A 23410-nucleotide genomic window follows, 5' to 3' on the forward strand; every position below is an offset into this window, starting at 1 on the left:
GCCCGGAATTCATGTCATTTTCATGGAATGGAAGGGAATCTTGCGATGACTACGCGGTATAAAAATGACCGTTTTTTAACAGGTTTTGGGGGAGTTGTGTCAAGTAAAATCGCCTCTAACACGAAAACGGGCAAAAACGGGCAGCTAAATTTGGTATCGACTTAAAGCTTAGACATCTGGCAAAATGATGATGATAGAATTTAAACGGAAATCCACGGAAATCTAAACATTTCTAATGTAAATGCAAAGAAATATGGATTATCCGCCTATTTCGAGGAATAATTATCCTATAAACCTCCTGAAATGTGTCTTTTATCTACTTTGAACCCTTTCACACGAAAGAAGAATATATCAGGATTATGTGGGTGCCATTTCAGATTCCTACATGAAAAACCTCTTGTGAAATGGGTTGTTTTTCAACTAAGTTGTCATATACGCGGCATTTTGCAAAATGTCCCATTTTACGATATGAGGTAGGAAATTAACAACCTTTATGCAAATTCCCGAATAAAATATATTTTGCTGAAGTATTCTTCAAAGTGTTGTCTTTCAGCTGGGCATGACAAAAATTAAAAATCTGAAATTGCACAAAATGACCTTTGGCGCACTTTTGTTTCGCCCCGGCCCACTGTGCGGCGGCGTCAACATCAAATATTAACCGAAGGTTAAGTTTTTGAAATGATATAAGAGTAATCAAGTATCACTGAACATCCTGTGCGAGGTCAATGAACTTTGGCCATGTTGGGGGTATCTGTTGAATTACCATCATAACTTTGAAAGTTTATGGATCTGATTCATGAAACTTGGACACAAGAGTAATCAAGTATCACTGAACATCCTGTGCTAGTTTCAGGTCACATGATCAAGGTCAAAGGTCTTTTAAGGTCAACCAACTTTGGCCAAGTTGGGGGTATTTGTTGAATTACCATCATAACTTTAAAAGTTTAAAGATATAGTTTATAAAATGTGGATATAGGGGTAATCGAGTATCACTGACAAGTTTTAGGTTGCATGATCAAGGTCAAATGTCATTTATTGTCAATGAACGTAGTATCTTATCATTATATGAATGGTGTTTTTTGTGAATAATTATTTTATAGTGTCAAAGTCAGCATTGCTGCAAAAGTGAATCTTGTGATGCAGGTGAGACTGCCAGAGGCGCTCCACTTGTTAACTTACACCGTGGCGAGGCGTCTATCGTCCGTCCACAATTTCAAAATGCTTCTTCTTCGTCATTTCAATTCTATTTGCTTTATATCAAAACTTCTACACAGAATTTTGAAACTCATTAAATATACTAATCTATGGTATCTTCTTTTCATAAATTATAGTTTGTAATAAAAAATAATTTTATTCCTGAAGATTGCATACCAGTATTCGGTTTGTTTTCCTGTTGCAATTTCAAAGAGGGAAGGGGGTAAATGTGACTCAAATAGTAGATCTGAAATCACATCTCCCAACGCTCTCCTCGTCTCGTTCTACATTTCATTTATCTTTCTCCCTTTTCCCTCCAAAATAACCATGCTACCGATTACTGTTCGTCACAATGAGAGAAAGTAAATTATTTTTATCTATTGCAATTATAGCATCCAAATTATAAGTGTTTTATTTTGTTCTTTCATTTTATTCATTTTTTAACCGTTCTGGGGGTTTCCACAACTGAAAACAAAAGTAATAAATAAATCATGAAAGATTTGTATCCCGTTTTGTCTCTATCTTTTAATCGTTCAATTTAATAGTACAGAGGCGTTGGAGTCGGTAGGGGGCGTCAGTCCACCCCCCCCCCCCCCATCAGCAAACGTATACAAAAACGCGAAGTCCATAAATTTGTGATATTGGGGGCCGGATCACTCCCTCCCACATTCAGCTTAACCCCTTCATTATCAGAAACGCTCATCAGCGGCCCCTGTTATTTATACATCTTTTTCAAATATTTTAGTGTTGATGCTCACCAGGGTAAGCGCCCCAAAAGTATGTTCGCCGTAAAATATAAGGTCAACCTGCCTTTTTTTTCTTTATATTGATCCTTTTTTACTACGCTATTCGCCAGAAAAAACAAAAAAGTAACTGGCGAAAAAAGTAGTAAAATTATTAACATTTTTAGGGGGGTAGGTGTAAGATTGAAAGGGGTTTGTCGGGACACACCAAACATATGTGTTTTGTAGGTGGATGCCTCAACGTAAATTCTCATTCTATTTCCTCAATTTCTGGCGAGGAAACTTTTAGTTCATTGTTAGTTTTAGCATTTGAACTGATTATGCTTTTGTCGAATTTTCAGTGCAAAAAATTTCACCTGGGAGAGAAAGAGAGTATGAGATGAAGGGCTTCCAAAAACCTAACATGACAAATTCATTCTATAAATTGACGTGAATTACAAATTGAGGTGGGGGACTAGTAATCTTTTAATTATTTATAAGTAAATATTCATGCAATAGCAAAAGCGCACATTATGGTTTACATTTTACCTTTTTTGGTCTATTTCCTCTTTTTTCCCTCTCATCCTTTCTGTCGTTTTATCATTCTCCTATTCATGTATCTCGATTTGCATTTTCTATTTTCTCACTTGCATCTTCCATCCCTATGCGTATCATCACCCATTATATATATATATTATATTTTTATGAAGAAAGCATTCTCGTGCTCAAGAAGAAAATGTTCTTGCCATGTCATAAGCGCCTGCATGTTTTGTCAATAAATGAGTAAACATTTACTTTTTAAATCTCATTCCTATGAGCTTTTTGTATTGCTAAATACGAAAAGCATTCAGTAGGTCATCCTGACGAAATACACAAATCTTCCTTTTATTCAGGGCGTTGGCTATTTGTCCCCTGTTCTTTTTATAAGGAATTTGTTTGAGCGTCCGCCATGACTTTCTTTTGTTTGGGGAGTGCCGAGATCAAGAACTGTATTGACGTTTTCATTTTCAAAAGAGCAGAGGATAAACGGTGTTCTAAATTGCTTTATTTTCTGTTTATTTCCTTTGAAATAGAAGACAAAAATAAGAGCAATAAGATGAGAGAATGAGAGAAAGCGGGGGGGGGGGTTAAAAGTGCACCAAGGGCCCATTTTATATAAAATTTGTTTACACATTTTCAATAACACTTGATAGCTACTGAAATCCTTCTATTTGACTGGCGGATAGTAAATTTGTTTAAGTTATTGCGCATTTATCAATATTATATACACATATTTATAAAACGGTACCAAGGAATTTCCTCGTTTTCCCTTTCTCTGGTTTCTAACCTGTAACTAAATGTATTATCTACCGCTTTCATTCCCTTTCTTATATCTATCGTCTTTCTATATCCCCTCCCTTCTACACCTTTTTTCTCTGAGTTCTCATTTAAATTATATCTGTATCGTCTTCCTTCTCCCCGATTAGGATTACGAGTCATATACCCGCCCACATCCCCCTTTATCCTTTCTCTCTGATTTTTTTATTCTCAGTACCTGTCATTTTACATTACATCTAACGTCCCCCGCCCCCCCCCTCTCTCTATCTTCATCGGAAATCTTTTCAAACTACTATTGTAACTGTCATTTTACAATAAATTTTATATCATCTTCCATTTTCTATATTGATAACGTGGGTAGATATATTTCGCAAAAGACAATATGATGATGATCATCATCGTATAAAAATGCACGATTAGACTATTTTTTTTAACTTGTGGCTTTGGGCTATGGCAAGACAGAGGCCTCCATCTTTCACTAAAAGTCATTTTTTATAGATTTTTTCATGAATTATATGTCTCGATTTTCCATGCAGTTATTATAATAAAATAGTTTTGTTACTGAAGTTTGCGCACCGGTATTCGATTCGTAATATTCGAAATTATTTCAAAGAGTTAAACGAGTAAAAGTGACTAAAATTGTAAGTCTGAAATCATACCTCCCAACTCTCTTCTTGTCACTTTCTACGTTTATTTCTTTATCCTACTTTTCCCTCAAAAAGAGCCATGCTAGAAATGACTGAAAGTAAGAGAAAGTATTTTTCTTGAATAAATTATAGCATCCGTGATCAAAAGTGTTTTTTATTTGTTCTTTCGTTTTGTTCTATTTTCAATTTGTCTCCTTGATTTCACAACGGAAAACACAGTAATAAATAAATCATAAAAAGTACATTCATAATAGTTGGAATTCATTTTTGTCTCTATCGTTTAAATCGTTCAATCTAATAGTACAAAGGAGGCGGAGTTGGTAGGAAGTTTCAGTCCTCACCCCTTTCAGAACGCTCAGTGGCCCATGTTTTTATTTAAAAAATCAGATATTTTGGTTTTGATGCTAACCAGGGTTAGCGCCCCAAATATTCGTTTGCAGTAACGGAAACAAAAATGGGTGGGTCAGGTTTTTTTTTCTGTATGAATCTTTTCTACCATGCTATATTTGCCGGTTAAAAAGAAGAAAGAAATTGGCGAAAAAGTAGGAAAATCAATAATATTTGAGTCGGTATCAACATTTTTTTTTGGGGGGGGGTGTAGGTCACACATGAATAAAAGTTTGTAGGATTGAGAGGGTTCTGTGGGACACGCCAGACAAACGTGTTTTCTTTATAGGGGATGCCTTAACGTAATTTCTCATCCTATATCATTCTATTTCCTCCATTTCGGGCGACGAAACTTTTAGTTCATTATTGGTTTTATCATTTGAGGTGATTATGTTTCCGTCAACTTTTCATTGCAAAAGTTTTAATCTGGAAGAGAAAAGGAGAATAAGATGAAGTGGTTCTAAATCCTAACCTATTATAAATTCATTATGTAAATTGACATGAATTAAAAAATTGTGGGTTTTTTTTGCCGATTCACCCCCGTCCCACAGCTCAACTCCTGCACCATAGAAAAACGTTGCTGTCCCCGTATAATAAATCTTTTTATAATTTTTTTTTTTTGTAACGGGGAAAAAGTGGCCAGGACAGTCTTTATTCTAAACTTTTCTACCGCGTTACTCGCAATTAAAAACAGAAAATCGGAGAGAGGAGACAAACAAGCAACATTGGAGTGTAGGTCGGAACATTTTCATCTGGGGGGGGGGGCCTAAGTCATACAAGAATAATAATAAAAAGTCATCTGTTTGACAAGGGTCTGAGGACCGAACAAACGTTGTGGGATTTTTTTTTAATTAATCTAACCAAAAAATAAAGTCATGTTGTTATTCGTTTATAGATATTCATTGAATTTTAGCAAAAGCGCACTTGTCTATTTCCCCTTTTATCGCTGTTTCTCATTCTTCGTGACATCTGAACATTTTTTCCCTATAATTTCCCTAAATGATTCTTCTTCCATCCTTATATGCATCATTACCCAGGGGAAGCGCTTTTATGCAATATGAATCACTGACGAATGTCATAAGTACCTGTGTTGTCGGTAAATGAGACAAAGTTTTTTTTAGATACGGTATGTTGGTCGAAAAAAAGTATTCATAAAAGCTTTTTTTGTATTGCTAAGTACAAAAAGCATTGAATAGGTAATCCTGCTTATAAAGCTAATCCTCCTTTTGTTCGGGGCGTTGACCATCTGTATCCTGCTCTTTTCGGAAGGAATTTGTTTGAGTGGCCGCTCTGACATTCTTTTGTTCGGGTAGTGCCGATATCATGAACTACGTGGATTTGTCCCTTTTGAAAAGAGCGTAAGATGAATAGTGTGCTAGACTGCTTTCTTTTCTCCTTTTTTCAGAATAGTAGACAAAAATAATGAGAAGAAGAGGGGAGGGAAAAAGTTCAACAGTGCACTGAGATCAGCTCAAAGTACTAATACATTACTTTTGTAATTAAAAGCTTGTTGTTTTTCTGAAAATACAATCGATGAAACCAAGGAGATATCATTCTAGAGTGATATCTCCTGGATGAAACAAATAATAAGACGAAAATGGTGAATAAACGCGTAGCTTATTACATGACGATCTTGCAGAAAAATGATAGCTATCTATCAGAACAACTATATGGATCAAATCACGTGATCAGAACAAATCACATGATCAGGCCTTGTGCGCGCGCGTACGTGCTCGTCACAGAATTTTCGTCCCCGTCTGACTCCAATGAAAAAATCGGGTAAAGTTGAAATGATTTCCTATTTTCACGATTTTTTCCCACGTAGCTGTGTATTTTTTTCATTCTGTTATCGAAATAGGTTTATCAAGGAAATAGTGGCAGAGGTTTTAGTACATAACAATTACGAAAAAGCTGAAAAACTTCATCGAATTAAACCAAACAAAGCTCGGCTTCTGTAGAAGCCTGTCGCACTCAAAGGGTTAAGGAGTTCGTACAACCCACACCACAAAAGGTTTGACACCATAGGGGGATAGTATGGACCCTCTAGATTGCTGCTAGGTAGGTAGTAGTCTCAAATTGTGGTATCACTTTTTTCTACAGACGAATTTAAAGAGAGATGTAAAATAACAAAAATATGAAAAAATCAAAAATCAATAGGGTAAGGTGAAATGTAAGTTGCCATATCTCCGCTTTTATATGTCATGAATACGTCATACATGTATCAAAATGTTGCTGGGTGACAGCTTTAACGTTACAGTAACATTTAAAAGTGAATTTAGATATCAAACCTTCAAAATAGGAATACACTCATGGCCAATATCCACTTCCATCTCAAGTAGATATGAACGAATTGATACGATAAAGTGATTTTATGTTAAACATCAGGCGCTCTATATAACTACAGTGGGACTAAATATGCATTATTCATAACAAAATGAAGATTTTGGCAATATTTTTTAACATTTCAGATATGTTTTGACTACCATGTATGGGCTATTTTTCACAATCTTGTAGTGCCGTTAGTTTAAGATCCAACGCTGCATGAATCAATTAGCATTTCTTGTTCACTGGGGATATAATCTGATCCGAACCATATTCCATTATCTTTCTTCATACTCATTTTTTCTAGTTTCTTTAAATTTTAAATTTTTTAATGGGGTTCATTGGCCGAAAGGCCTCCGGGGGGGGGGGGGGGGGGGGGGGCTGCCAAAGTCACCCCATCCTTTTTCCGAAGTTTGTCTATCTCTTGGAAAATTTGCCATTTTGAAGTCCCTATTGAGGCAGATAGCATTTCTACTATGTAGTAAACCCTCATTTTTTTCATTTGAAACCACTTTAAGACAAAGGAGTAACCTTTTATCTATCTGTTATAAATAAAGAGGTGCTGACAAACTTCTCGCTCAGGGGGACTGCCAAAGTCACCCAGCCATTTTAAGTATTTTGTCTATTAATGTAAAACTCTGCCATTTTGAGGCCCCATTGAGGCAAAAAGAACATTTCTGCTATGTAGTAAAGCCACTTTTATTGTCATGAAATCACTTGGGAATAAAATAGTAGGCTTTTCTTTATCAGCTACATATAAAGAAGTGCTGGGACACCGATGCCTCTACCACACAGGGCTGCCGAAGTTGCACACACCTTTTCTGTATTTTGCCTCTTTATGGGAAAATCTGCCATTTAAGAGCCCCCAATCAGGCAAAAATCTGTTTTCGCTGTAAAGCAAGCCACATATATCGTCTTAAAACTATATTGAGATGAAAGAGTAGTCTTTTTTCTATCAGCTGCATATAAAGAAGTGCTAGGGACTTGGCTCCTATCCCCTCAGGGAGCTGCCGAAATTATCCACCCCTTTTCCGAATTTTGTCTATTAATGTAAAACTCTGCCATTTTGAGGCCCCATTGAGGCAAAAAGAACATTTCTGCTATGTAGTAAAGCCACTTTTATTGTCATGAAATCACTTGGGAATAAAATAGTAGGCTTTTCTTTATCAGCTACATATAAAGAAGTGCTGGGACACCGATGCCTCTACCACACAGGGCTGCCGAAGTTGCACACACCTTTTCTGTATTTTGCCTCTTTATGGGAAAATCTGCCATTTAAGAGCCCCCAATCAGGCAAAAATCTGTTTTCGCTGTAAAGCAAGCCACATATATCGTCTTAAAACTATATTGAGATGAAAGAGTAGTCTTTTTTCTATCAGCTGCATATAAAGAAGTGCTAGGGACTTGGCTCCTATCCCCTCAGGGAGCTGCCGAAATTATCCACCCCTTTTCCGAATTTTGTCTATTTATGGGAAAATCTGCCATTTTGGAGCCCCCATTGAGGCAAACAGCTTTTTCCACTGTAAAACAAGCCACTTAAATCGTCTTAAACCTACTTGGAGACAAAAGAGTGTCTCTTTCTCTATCAGCTGCAAATAAAGAAGTGCTAGAAAATCGAAGTCTATCCCCTCAGGGGCCTGATAAATTTACCCACCCCTTATTCCTATTTTGCCTATTTATGTGAAAATCTGCCATTTTGGAGCCCCCGTTGAGGCAAACAGCTTTTTCCACTGTAAAACAAGCCACTTAAATCGTCTTAAACCTACTTGGAGACAAAAGAGTGTCTCTTTCTCTATCAGCTGCAAATAAAGAAGTGCTAGAAAATCGAAGTCTATCCCCTCAGGGGCCTGATAAATTTACCCACCCCTTATTCCTATTTTGCCTATTTATGTGAAAATCTGCCATTCTGGAGCCCCATTGAGGCAAAAAGCTGCTTCCGTTGTTTCCGATACAGCATAAATGCCATTTTGCTCCAATGGGGATGCCAAAATATGATATTTCCAAATACATGTCAATCAATTACGAAAAAAGGGTGAGGTAACTTTTAACAGGTTCTGTAAAATAGGCCTTAACATGCCAGGATAATATTTTGAGCAAATATCTCCTGAATAATTTGCAGGAGATCAATAAAAATAAAAAGCTGCTTCACTAAAATATGCATTAAATCTACTCCTAGATCATTTGCATCATAAGTTCATGCCCTTTCTTTTTCTACTTGCCTTCTCACCTCTCTATGCTCTTATCTTCTCTCTTCTCTTCCTTTCCCTTCTTGTAGCCCTTTCTTTTTTAATTGTTGTTTACTCATGGTTTTAAAGGTATCCTGATTTCCGATAAAGGCATCTGCTTTCTGGGTTTTTACACATTCTTCCATGTACAATTTAAGTACTGTATTTTACATTCATTGTCTTCTCTACTATATTAATTATATTATTGATGTGTATGTTATACATGAAAATTTATTAAATGACAATTGGAATAAAATAGATGTTGAATTGAATTGAAATGAAGTTAAATATATGATACAAAAAAACTTGCGACATTCCTTCAGTTAGTTTAGTCATTTCAAATGAATAGGAATACCGAGTATACTAACATTCATCTGAGAATTGAACTTGATCATCAAAATTTGCAATGTAAACTTCGTTTGAAAATTATCACAAAATAGATATTTTCACGTCGAAATGTTTGTCGTATCACTAGGCCTATCATCCAGTATCATTTTGATACTTGTTATTTAGGTGTCGGAGATCATCATACTTATATGGGGGGGGGGTTGATATAAACAAAGAATATGAGGGGGTAAACGACTTGGAAATATTTACATTTTATTATATGTTCAGTAATTGAATTGAATTTATTACCAAATATCACTGTCGGGTACAATTACATGTACATGTAATAGTACATCACATATAAACAAAACATTTGGTAATTGGAGCTAACATAATAGCAAGATGCTAATCAAGATGCGATCATTTTTAGTGAACATATTTACACTATTTACAAGAAAAATATCTTTACTATTCACAAAATCTTTATACAGAATTATTTGTTTTCAGGCAGTATTTACCATACCAAAATAAGTACAATCTTCCAGTTGCATTACCCATTAGTTTGAAACGATTTGCTAAATATCTTGCGACTGGGGTGTTTCTAATATTACTTGGCAGATGATTCCATAGAGTAGGACCAGAAAATGAAATTGATTGTTTTCCCAGATTGGTATTATTTTTGTCAAGATTAACATTTAGCTTTTCTCTATTTCTCGTACTGTAAGGATGGTCTATGAATGAAAAATAATCAATAAAACTATGTGGCAACCGATTATTAATTAAATGGTGCATAAATACTCTTATCAAATATTGGTATTGTTTGAAAATATTTAGATCATAAAATAAAGGAGCAGAGTGATAAGTATGATGGTTAAACGTCATTATTCTAGCTATTCTTTTTTTAAGTAATAAAATAGGGTTCAGGGTTACTGCTGTAAAATTGGGGGGGGGGGGCTTGGGGTCATTGACCACTAAACAAATTTCACAATGAAAAAAATTAACTTAGAAGAAAGAAAAGGAAAGGTAAAGGAGAAAATATTATTTTTTCTGGATAATATGTCATATGTCATAATGTCTCATTTTTGTCTCACCTGCATAGCAGAGTGAGACTATAGGCGCCGCTTTTCCGACGGCGACGGCGGCGGCGGTGTCAACACCAAATCTTAACCTGAGGTTAAGTTTTTGAAATGACAGCATAACTTAGAAAGTATATGGACCTAGTTCATGAAACTTGGCCATAAGGTTAATCAAGTATTACTGAACATCCTGCCTGAGTTTCATGTCACATGACCAAGGTCAAAGGTCATTTAGAGTCAATGAACTTAGACCATGTTGGGGGAATCAACATCAAAATCTTAACCTAAGGTTAAGTTTTTGAAATGTCATCATAACTTAGAAAATATATGGACCTAGTTCATGAAACTTATACATAAGGTTAATCAAGTATCACTGAACATCCTGCATGAGTTTCACATCACATGACCAAGGTCAAAGGTCATTTAGGGTCAATGAACTTTGGCCGAATTGGGGGTATCTGTTGAATTACCATCATAACTTTGAAAGTTTATGGATCTGATTCATGAAACTTGGACATAATAGTAATCAAGTATTACTGAACATCCTGTGCAAGTTTCAGGTCACATGATCAAGGTCAAAGGTCATTTAGGGTCAATGAACTTTGGCCAAATTGGGGTATTTGTTGAATTACAGCCATAAATTTGAAAGTGTGTTGGTCTAGTTCATAAAACTTGGACATAATAGTAATCAAGTATCACTGAACATCCTGTGCGAGTTTCAGGTCACATGATCAAGGTCAAAGGTCATGTAAGGTCAAAGAACTTTGGCCACGTTGGGGGTATTTGTTGAATTGCCATCATATCTCTATAAGTGTATTGGTCTAGTTCATAAAACGTGGAAATAAGAGTAACCAAGTATCACTGAACATCTTGTGCGAGTTATAGTAGTTTTCAAAATCAGCACTGCTGCTATATTGAATCGCGTGATGCAGGTGAGACGGCCAGAGGCATTCCACTTGTTAAATTTACAATTCTAACCACATTTCTCACTTTCCTCACGCATAGAGAGCTATAGGTGTTATGCGTATTAAGAACTGTACCATTATTATTATTTATAATCTGTCTAAAAACATATTGGTGTATTAAAAACGTAATTTTTTGCTCAATCGCTTCGGTCGCACACAGTTCCTTAGATATTTCACCCCATACTCCATGTCTGGCCCCATCATATAATTTTTTAGGGCGGGGTCCTACGCCAGTGGTAATGAATTTGGTTTGGATCAGATTATATCGCCAGTAAAAAGTAATTCTAATTGATTTAAGCAGCGTTACAAGATTGTAAATAGTAGCCCGCAGGCTAGTTAGAATATATCTGAAAATGTTTTAAAATCTTCATTTTATTATGAATAACACATATTTAACCCTTTGTGCGCTGATGTTGCAATTTTGCACATTCGTACAATTAAATTCAACAGTCATAATAATAAGTTTTCTCCCCTATACCTTCAAAAAAGATAAGCTAAAAAAGAGGGCAACAGTTCTTGGATAACATCTATATAATAATAATAATAATGGTGCAATATGGATATCTTGAATGAAAGAAAATAACATGGAAACAATTTTTTTTTTAATGTGAATGAGCCCCATAGAATATTGCAATAAGTACATGTGGCAGTAAAATAGAACTATAATTTGAGAGTAATGCTTGGGGAGGTAAATAGTATTTAACTTTTACATTCTACGTACGGTATACATCGGGATACAGACATCAATATTTTAGATACATGATCATCCCATGTTAAAAACTCATCTAAAATGACACCTACAAATCTCACATTATTTTTTTTTGTCCAATAGAAATCCCCAATCTTTATTTCTTCTGTATAATGATCAGCTATTTTGGAGTTCTTATAATTAACATATGTTTTTTGCAAGTTTAAAGACAATTTATTACTTTGGAACCATGTGGATATTTTGGGCAATTCATTATTCAACATTTTAAAAAGCATTCTTTTATTAGAGTTTGAAAAAATAACTATTGTCATCAGCATAAAGATATATTGCAATAAGGGTGATGAACAAACAATGTCATTTATATACAGGGGGAATAAAAACGGGCCCAGGATTGAGCCTTGAGGGACACCGCAATTAATATATTGTAAATTAGAGTTGACAATATTTATACATGTAAATTGTTGCCTATTAGAAATATAACTATTAAACCATTTAAGAGTAGTACCTCTTACTCCAAAATATTTAATTTATAAAGCAAAATATAGTGATCCAGGGTGTCGAATGCTTTACTTAAGTCCATGAAAACACAAATTACATGTTCCTTTTATTGCTGGAAGAGAAAAAATTTTATCATAAGGATCAGCAGAATGAAATTTGCGAAAACCATATATATTGGGATTTAATAAATTATGTAATGACAAAAATGGAACTAATATATCGCAAACAAGACGCTTGAAAGTATTTTCGAAAATAGCGAAAGAGGTAGGGCGATAATTCTTCATAAGTGTATGATCATCCTTTTTATAAATTGGAATGATTTTCGCAACTTTCATATGAAGTGGAAAAATTCCAGATGACATTGAAATACTGTACAAGCTGTTATTTCCGCGTACAGAATTTTTCACGAATCGCGGGGTCCTGAAATTTTTGCGGTTTGTTAAATTCGCGATTGGAAGATGTACGAACACTTCCACAGCATTTCATAGAAGCAAATCATGTGCAAATCTATGCTCCTCAAAGTCCCATGCTGATGTGTCTTTTGGACATAAATATGTCCCTGTAACAACAGTTACATAGTGTGGAAAAAGGTGGCTTAAAATTAACTTTTTTTTACCTTTAGATCTGAAAATTCATCATGTCACAGTTTGATCTGTAATCCATAGGTTTAAACAATCTTTGGAATTTGTGTTTTGTTAGATTCATTTTTCAAAAAGCTGGTGAAAATGCTAAAATGTTGAATTTTGTGAACAGAATCATACACCTTAAAAGCTCTGGTCATGTGACTTATCAATATGGAAATAGCTGCTGTTATATATAATAAGAATTGTAAGAGCAATTACATTCATTTATGTAGTTATTTTCTCTTTAAGGATATTCATAGCATAGAATGATTAAGAATATTCCAGAATGTCTCACTAAAGCTTTGTTAGGCATGTTCTTTAATAGGCCAAGGAATTTTTTTATTTCTGAATAGAGAGACAATAATAGAGTAAGGCAGACAATAGATTCCTCAGGCAGTGGAAAAGAACAATAGGATTGGTGGTAGTGAAAAGAACAATAGGATTAGCTATTTTGTTTACATGTTAATTTCACTGAGGTCATTCAAGAATGTTCTAAAATTTTCCTGCTCTAGAAATGGGCAGAATGTTCTTTTTGTAGACAATACTAGAAGCTTCCAGAATAGTGAATAAGTTGTATATAAGCTGGCAGTTTCTTCAAGGACATCATCACATCATATCAGATCAGAACTCAGAGTTTCAGTTTATTTCCACCTGGAATATTTATCTTCTGTGGAATTATTTACGCCATCAATGAATTGTTTGCAGTTACTTTGAGAGAGGAATTCTCAGTTTTCATCGAGATCATCAACCTGTTTTAATGCACGCTTTTCAACCCATGGATTGCTGAAATTGACTGTTAATCATCATCAACATCGTCTTCACAGACATTTCAACTCGTTACAGTGGCTCTTGTTATTCATCGTGCTTCAACATCAGTTTCATCATCGCCATCATTGTGAACTTTAATTTACGGAATCTTCGCCAACCAACTTGGATTTTTATTTGGATATAATATTACATTGGATTGCACATCTAAGTTTTTAAGACATGTAAGATGTTTTTTTATTTTTTTTTATTGATTCATCCACATGTATTTCCTGTAATAAAAAAAAGGAAATCAAATTTAAAACTTTCATTGTTATTTGATGCAGTATCGTAACACTGCCAATACGTGTGTATAGAGTCAATCAGATGACAATGAAATCAAATTATTTCATTGAAAAAACATTGTAATATTATAGTGAGTGAATCAATATTTTTCACTTCACAGGATGTTTTCAATAGCAAAGCTTTGCTTGTTGGGGATATGGCACTAAGTAATAAATGTGTCAATATTTTTCGTGTGTTGTCAAATTCGTGGCTGATCGGAAATTCACAAAAATTAAACCCTAACGAAAATAACAGTATTAGTTATGATGGTTAATATAATTTTTTTGTCTCGCCCACCAGAGGTGAAGGCGAGACTTAAGGATCCAAATGTCGTCCGTCCGTCCGTCACAAACCTAATGACACATAACTCCACAACCGTAAGGCACTTTTCAACTAAACTTGGATGGTAGATGGACTTTGGGGACCTGCATGTTATGCTGCAGTTGAAGGTCACATGGTAAGGTCAAAGGTCATTTCAGGTCAACGTTAAAGTTTACATGCAAGACTCTCTTATGACACCTAACTCTGCAACCGTAAGTCACTTTTCAACTAAACTTGGATGGTAGATGGACTTGGGGGACCTGCATATTATGCTGCAGTCGGAGGTCACATGGTAAGGTAAAAGTTCATTTTCAGGTCAACGTTAAAGTTTACATGCAAGACTCTCTTATGACACATAACTCTGCAACCGTTAATCACTTTTCAACCAAACTTGGATGGTAGAATAGGGGACCTGCATTTTATGCTGCAGTTGGAGGTCACATGGTAAGGTCAAAGGTAATTTTCAGTTCAACGTTAAAGTTTATAACAAGACTCTCTTATGACACATAACTCTGCAAGGTCCCGTAAATCACTTTTCAACCAAACTTGGATGGTAGATGTACTTAGGGGACCTGCATGCTATTGTGTTGGGAGGTCACATGGTATGGTCAAAGGTCATTTCAGGTCAACGTTAAAGTTTACATGCAAGACTCTCTTATGACACCTAACTCTGCAACCGTAAGTCACTTTTCAACTAAACTTGGATGGTAGATGGACTTGGGGGACCTGCATGTTATGCTGCAGTCGGAGGTCACATGGTAAGGTAAAAGTTCATTTTCAGGTCAACGTTAAAGTTTACATGCAAGACTCTCTTATGACACATAACTCTGCAACCGTTAATCACTTTTCAACCAAACTTGGATGGTAGAATAGGGGACCTGCATTTTATGCTGCAGTTGGAGGTCACATGGTAAGGTCAAAGGTAATTTTCAGTTCAACGTTAAAGTTTATAACAAGACTCTCTTATGACACATAACTCTGCAAGGTCCCGTAAATCACTTTTCAACCAAACTTGGATGGTAGATGTACTTAGGGGACCTGCATGCTATTGTGTTGGGAGGTCACATGGTATGGTCAAAGGTCATTTCAGGTCAACGTTAAAGTTTACATGCAAGACTCTCTTATGACACCTAACTCTGCAACCGTAAGTCACTTTTCAACTAAACTTGGATGGTAGATGGACTTGGGGGACCTGCATGTTATGCTGCAGTCGGAGGTCACATGGTAAGGTAAAAGTTCATTTTCAGGTCAACGTTAAAGTTTACATGCAAGACTCTCTTATGACACATAACTCTGCAACCGTTAATCACTTTTCACCAAAACTTGGATTGTCGATGTAGTTATGAGACCTGCATGTCATGCTGCAGTCGGAGGTCACATGATAAGGTCCAAGTTCATTTTCAGGTCAACGTTTAAGTTTCTGTGCAAGACTCTCTTATGACACATAACTCTGCAAGGTCCCGTAAATCACTTTTCAACCAAACTTGGATGGTAGATGTACTTAGGGGACCTGCATGCTATTGTGTTGGGAGGTCACATGGTATGGTCAAAGTTCATTTTGAGGTCAACATTAAAGTTTATGTGCAAGACTCTTATGACAAGTGTTATTCCATCCCAGTCATTTCACAATGAAGTTTCGATACAATTTCGTTGCGTGTCCTCGCAAATCACGATATTTCTGGTTATTGTATCCCCCGAACAGAGTTCGGAGGATACTTACATGTAGATTTGGCCTCGTTGGCCGCGTCCACCGCCGCCGCAGAGATTTCCTTTGAGCGTTCTATCAGCTGCATTTCTTCTCCGATCATCTTCAAATGTGGCATGAAGGTAGAGTATGGTATAGCGAAGCCGCCTATCGATTTTGGTGTGGGCAGAGACATCGTTGCCATGCTGGTGACAAGAGTTTTTGTGGAAATAGCAGAGATGTCCTTGTGAGCGCTCTACCAGCTGCATTTCTTCTTGAATCATCTTTGAATGTGGCATGAAGGTCCATTATGGTAAAACATAGCCGCTTATTGATTTTAATGTGGGCGGAGACATCGTTGCCATGGTAACAAGATTTTTTGTGGAAATAGCAGAGATGTCCTTGTGAGCGCTCTACCAGCTGCATTTCTTCTCCAATCATCTTTGAATGTGGCATGAAGGTCCATTATGGTAAAGCAAAGCCGCCTATCGATTTTGTTGTGGGCGGAGACATCGTTGCCATGGTAACAAGAGTTTTTGTGGAAAAGCAGAGAAGTCCTTGTGAGCACTCTACCAGCTGCATTTCGTCCCCAATCATCTTTGAATGTGGCATGAAGGTAGAGTATGGTATAGCGAGGCCGCCTATTGATTTTGCTGTGGGCGGAGACATCGTTGCCATGGTAATGAGTTTTTGTGGAATAGCAGAGATTTTGGTAAAACCTGTAACTTTTGCTTTTTTTTCCAGTTTGTCATAACAGTTGGCACACAGAAGCAATATTAGAAGGTGAAGTGAAGATGTCTATCATTTTGGTGGGGGGTCTTAGGGTTAGGTTTTCAAAATATATCCAGATTACTCTATAATTGTATTCACAACAGGTGATACTGGACAATACTTTAGGTTCTGCAGAGTTAAGCTGCTACCTCATATTATTGTCATCAAATTTGGTACCCACAGGCAAAATATTGGCAGGGTCATTGTCGCCATGATAATTGTATTTATTTGTCAAATTTCTGTGTGAGCTCTGTATATCGCACAGACAGATGATGCGGTGGGTTCGGGAGATACACGTGCTTGGCCGCGCGACCCGCCGAGCATCTCTAGTTTTCATAAGTGGGCGAGACACAAAATCGCTTTTGCCTTGTTAAAGAGATAGTTACTGATCTCGTCATGTCTATAAAACGACTGTTTTTAAGTTTGTTTATGAATTTCAACATTTCCTCAGTTTGTTAGATTGATGATGATCCACAGCATTTATATTGCGCCATATATCTGTCAAAAACATTCATAGGCGCAGGCTCATCCAATAAGTTAATCACTACACATCTGCCGAAATAAGTGAGTTTTGAGAGATGGTTTAAAGAGTTATATGCTGTCAATTTCACGAGGTGAAGAAGGGAGGGAGTTCCAAAGGCGTGGAGCAATAGAAAAAAGGCACGGTCTCCAAATCCCCTTAGGTGTGTGATGGGTACATGAAGAGCGACACCAGTACCAGATGAGCGCAAGCCAGGACGTACACGGCGTTCTTTAAGGGAGGTCACGTATCCTGGAGCTAAACCATGCACAGCCTTGAAAGTAAGAAGGAGGATTTTGAATTCGATCCTGTACTTAATTGGTAGCCAATGCAACTCTGTGAGAATAGGGGTGATGTGGTCATATTTCTTTGTACCAGTTAGCAGGCGAGCAGCAGCATTCTGTACGCCTTGGAGTCTGTTCAGCATAGTAGAAGGAAGACCAGCCAGCAGACAGCAGAAAGTCAATCCTGGAGGTGATTAAGGAATGAATAAGGCTTTCTGCTGCAGAACAAGTGAGTAGTGATCTTATAGCCGATATGTTCCGTAGCTGGTAGTAAGTTGCCTGGCACACCTTGGAAATATGCTTGTCCATCTTCATACACTCGTCAAAGAAGACACCAAGATTACGAGCATTCTCTGAAGGAGAGACAGACACACAGCCAACTTGAAGATTTTGTGGAACAATCTTGTTTCGCATATGTGGTGAAGAAATTACTAGATATTCAGTCTTGTCATCATTCAGCTTGACAAAATTCAGTACCATCCATTGCCTGATTTCTGCGAGGCAGGTAGTCAGACGTGAAATAGCATCCGCATCATCATCTCTCACCCTTGGGTCGAAGGTCAAATACAATTGTATAGTCTGCATAGAAGTGAACTTGCAATCCACGATGACGAACAATATCACCAAGAGGTGCAGTGTACAGAGTAAAAAGTAGCGGTCCGAGGACGGAACCTTGCGGAACACCATACTTCATGAGAGTCTCCTCTAAAAAAGTAGCTTTGATGTTCACCAATTGTCGTCTGCAGTGGAGATACGACTGGAACCATGCTAAGGCAGTGGCATCAATCTTAAAGTCAACATGCAATCTCTGGAGAAGGACATCATGATCTATCGTGTCAAAGGCTGCTGACAGAGCCAAGAGGATGATAACACTGCTTTCTTGTTGTCAACTGCTCTCAATATGTCATCAGATATCCGAAGAAGAGCTGTCTTGACACTGGAGTGGTTTATAGGCAGATTGCATAGTCTCGTGAAGGTTGTTTTGAAGATGTGTCGTCAGTCTCTTTGCAACAACCTTTTCAACAACTTTGGCAAGGAAAGGTAGGTTTGATATGGGACGGTAATCTAGTGATGGCTTCTTCAGGACAGGAGTTACATGTGCAAGTTTCAATGCTTCAGGGAACTTTCCTTCCTGCAGGGAAGAATTTACAATCCATGAGAACAGCAGAGCCATCAAGTCATCATTTTCCTTCACAATTGTAGTTGGTATAGGATCAAGAGAGCATGACTTTGAAGGGGACTTCCTTATGATTCTCTGTATTTCTAAAGGAGATGATGGCGTAAATGCAGATAGATGATCATCACACGAGGAAGGTACATTTCCATCGAACACTCTCACTGACTTAGACGCTGACTCTGCCCTACCAGATGTTACTGTGTGTGACTGTAAGCAGGGTGCTACATAACTTTTTTTGAAGCACTTGCCCAGTCGTGCAAGTGAATTTTCAAATAGTTGGAAAATACTTGCCCGAATGTAGATTTCACTTGCCCGAAAACAGTCAGACCGCAGGTCCCTATGCTAATGAGCAAAAAGGCCAGATTCATCCAAATCATCTCGTGGCTGAATCTTTCTTACATACCGCATGCCTTTCTTCTCTCGTGAGAATTTTGGGCTGTTTTCGAGAGGGCAACCTATCACGCCCGCGAGCCGTCCGTTGACATTCGCAGCTTGTTCCCCGAGTCTTTCCCGGTTGGGTAAGCATCACCTCGGAGGAAAGTAACAACCGTATATCTCATTAGATTGTCGTCTGTGTACGTGCGTTCAAGGCTTGTTTCAAGCCCAAGGCTTTTCTTGTCGGCATTTCTATGCCTGCTTCCTGGGCGCACCCACCGTGCCGGGTCGGCGAGTTCACACCAAACTGTCCGCCGCCAGGCCATCGGTCGAGTTCAAACAGTCTATCTGATAGACTGCCCTCTATGTGGGTCAAGCTTGCGGGTGTTCCCGCCGCTTCCTCCTTGTTTGAAGTGGGTTACGGTCGACCAGAGCTGCCAAATAGTACGATTTTGTCGTATTCTGTACGATTTTTCACTTATAATACGACACTACGATTTTTCTAAATAAAATACGATTTTACGAAAATATAGCTATGGGCATCCGTGTATTATGTGTGTGTATATCTCATTGGCATTTTCATACATGATTACGTACGTAATACCGCGCTCGTACGTTGTGTGTGTGCACAAAAGGCAAGTACGATGTTACCGTGTTCCCACCGCTAGCGCAGCCATGGCCAATCCAGGACTCAGGTGTGCGCGTGTGCATGCTTATGCATGTACTGTGTGCGAATCTCGCGGCGCTTTATCATCTTTGGTGCGAAGCTAAATTCACTATAGCTACCGGTACGGTACTAGCGCGCTGGCCTGGCTGGCTGGAATACTGCTTCGACCCCGGCCCCGGTCCCGTACTCGTCTTGAGCACCGTCGTCGTGCTTTGTCTGTGATCATTGTGAACAACGAAAAAAGAGAGTAAATTCTGCAATATTCATCATGGCATCGAAAGGATCTGGATCATCACGGAGACAAACATTCCTATCCGAATATACGACTAGGTGGCCATGCATAGTGGCCAGCAAGAAGAACGATTACACCGCTCGATGTACGGCATGTGCATGTGACTTCTCAATATCGCATGGCGGTGCGAAGGACATCAGCTTGCACCTAAGTCGGCAGAAGCATCGACAAGCTGTGGAAGCCATGAAAAACGTGACAACACTTGCTACATTTTGGACAAAAACAGATTTTTCTGTTATCAGAGCGGAGACGCTGATGGCGAATTTTTTTATAGAACATAACTTGCCCTTTGCAACGGCGGATCATTTTACCCAACTTGGTAAGGTCATGTTTCCAGACATCAGCAGCTGCATCAGGGTCCCACATGTAAATGAGGTAACTTATCAGTCATGCATGTAATTATGTTACTATAAAATGACGAACCTATGAATTTACCCCCCTAATCCTATTCAAACCTGTCGTATACATAATATACATGTAAAAATTACAGTTGGCACAGCAAAATAATGAGATGTATGATAGGAAAGTACACGATGGGTATGAATAGGATTTTTTGTCTAAAAATAGGATTTTTGGGGTTAAATAATAGGATTTTTGTTCAAGTGTGGTTGGCAGCTCTGGTCGACGCATTCACCGTGCCCGTTTGACGAGTTGTCTTCTTATTTAGAAGCTTCTTCACTCGGCACACTTGAGTCGCCTCGCAGGCCGCTTTCATCCTCCATCCATGCTATGTTTGTGGCCATGGTCACTGCGCGACCGAGGATGATGTGATTGTGGATTGATATATGTATGTATGTGTATGTATATATATGTATACATATGTATATATATATATAGATATATATTTATATATGTGTGTAAGTTAGCGTGTGTGTATGTATACTTATGTCTGTCTACCCACGTTCACCGCGACCCGCTATCTCTCGGGCCGACTGTGGATGAGTCCCTCCATGAAAGTGATTACTTCACTGGAGCTCTTCTTTTTAGAAGCTTAGATTCTCATCCCCCATTGCAGGGCGTCAGTTTTGCCGCCCCCCGCAACTTTCGGAACTCTTTGTCTTACCGATATCGAATTGTTCCACGCTTCCGCAACCGGCGCTGGGGGTGCTCACCGTTGCAATCCAGAGAAACCAGGCCTTGCGTGTGGCTGTTGTTTTTTGTAAACAACTGGTTCTCATCGCAGACTTAGGGAAATATTGGTGATTATTTTCTTCACGTCGTCATACTCCTTCGCTTATTTCTTCAAGCGAGGACTTAGACACTCTTAGCCAGTTTCCGTCCCTAATCTTGATAGGACAGGGCCGTTGTTACCTCACTCGATTCCGTCGGGAACGTAACTGTTGAGGTATCATGTCTGGCGATGACTGTTGGTTCAGAGCGTCTTCTTGACCGACATCTCTTGATTGTCGCTTACACATGAGGTCATGATAGAGGCATTTTTTCGTACACTGGCGTACACTCGCTGCGGCTAGGGATTGCCCTGTCCAGCGGACATCCATTGCAGCCTAGCCTTATGGGCCCTCACGCCGATGGTGGCTTGGGTCAAGCCACCTCCCACCTCTCCCGCCACGGGCGCTGCACCCTCGGGCGGGTGCTATTTTAGTACGGGAGAGATGGGATCCGGGGTCCTCTCTCGACCGCACGGTCTATCACACATGTTTATGTCGTGATGTGAGCCGTGTTTATTCTCCGACACGCCCAGTTGAGCTGTTTGACCAGACTGTTCTATTCCGCATAGACAGCAGGTCCGTGGCAATTTTCTTTTATTGACAGGATGGCACTCGGTCGTTTTTCTCGACACATTGACTGCCTTACGAGTGGTTTACTTCAACCTTTACTCTCTGTCGTTCCATGTCCTTATCGGGCCGCTGGAAACGTCCTGCCACAGCTCTCTATCAGAATCTGCAGATGTTTCTGTCCTCACGCATATGAGGCAGAGATCCACTTCTGGCCGCTTCCCCCACGCGGGGGCATCTGAGATATCTCGCATTCCTTACGTCTGCGTTAATGTATTAGGCTTGGCTTAATTTTATTAAGCCGGTGACTCGACCTTGGCTTTTATTAGCCCCGCCTTTGCCTTATCGGATTGATATATCGATCATTTACTGAACCGTACAAGTTTCAGTCCTTCCGATCACGATTCTTGTCAATTTTTCAACAAAGTCGGATCGTTTATTGATCTTCGGCGATTATCATCCCTCCGGTTACGGATAATTAATACCCTCAATCCGAATCTTACAAACTCTTGAGTTTCTTCTCAAACGTCGAGCTCGTATGTTTCAGTCCATCATGGTGCATGTCGGTCGTTCTTGATGCTTGACTAACTCCCTCTTGGGTCGGTAATCAGGGTATCTTTCGTCTGTTTATCAGTCGGGATCCCTCTTTGTATCCGTTTATCTGTAACCATATACAGTATGTAGCTTTGCATACTTATGCATCGCTCCCGGACATTTGACGGGATTGGCGTAGATTAGGCGTGACTTCCACGCCTTGTTATCTAAACCCAGTCGTTTGCACTTGTTCCATTGGAGTTCCTTAACTCCCTCCAGATCCCTTAACTTCTGGTAATAGGATCTGATGTCCGGGTCCTTGAAACGGTTTTTCGATCATACAATGTGGGTTCCCTGTTTCAACCCTTGTCTTTGTTTGCCATCCTTTAGACAATTCCCAACTCTGTCCAGTTGTTTTTATTGTCGCGCGAGCTGTTTGCGGCAGCTTCTCGAGACATCATCTCACGCTGGATTGTTGAAACGATCAAGTCAGCTAATGGTGATGTTCTCCTTCTGACACTAGGCCGAGGGCCCACGATACTAAAAGTATTGCTACTTCTTGGGCTCTTTTCAATGGAATCGTCGTAGACGACATCTTGAGGACTGCCTTTTGGCGCTCTCCTAATTCCTTCTCTTTCTTGTACTTAAAGGACCTTCCGTCGTGTGAGGTATCATTTGCCTCCTCTGTCTTTAAGGCAGCGGCCTTCGTGTCTTCATCTCCCTATTTTTGCGCACTTTAGTCTAGACATGCCTCCCTCCCGGGGGGGCCACTTCCATTCACGAGTGGATACCATGCGCGACCATGGGGTCTCGAAAAGCACCCTAAACACGTAATTTCCATATTCTGAAAATGCGCCCCTTAACAAGTATTGGCGTGTGAAACCCTACCCTTAACAAGTATTGGTAACAAAACGATACTCTTCGCAAATATTCCCTGAAATGAACCCC

At 38.7% G+C, this 23410-nt stretch overlaps 1 protein-coding gene across 1 annotated transcript in view; it reads left to right on the forward strand.

The window, feature by feature from the left end:
• LOC129279324 (cystathionine gamma-synthase-like) overlaps positions 1 to 23410 on the forward strand; it is a 48029-nt gene that overhangs the window by 19146 nt on the left and 5473 nt on the right. The window lies entirely within an intron of this gene.

This window comes from Lytechinus pictus, chromosome 2, assembly GCF_037042905.1.
Source record: "Lytechinus pictus isolate F3 Inbred chromosome 2, Lp3.0, whole genome shotgun sequence".
NCBI classification, from domain to species: domain Eukaryota; kingdom Metazoa; phylum Echinodermata; class Echinoidea; order Temnopleuroida; family Toxopneustidae; genus Lytechinus; species Lytechinus pictus.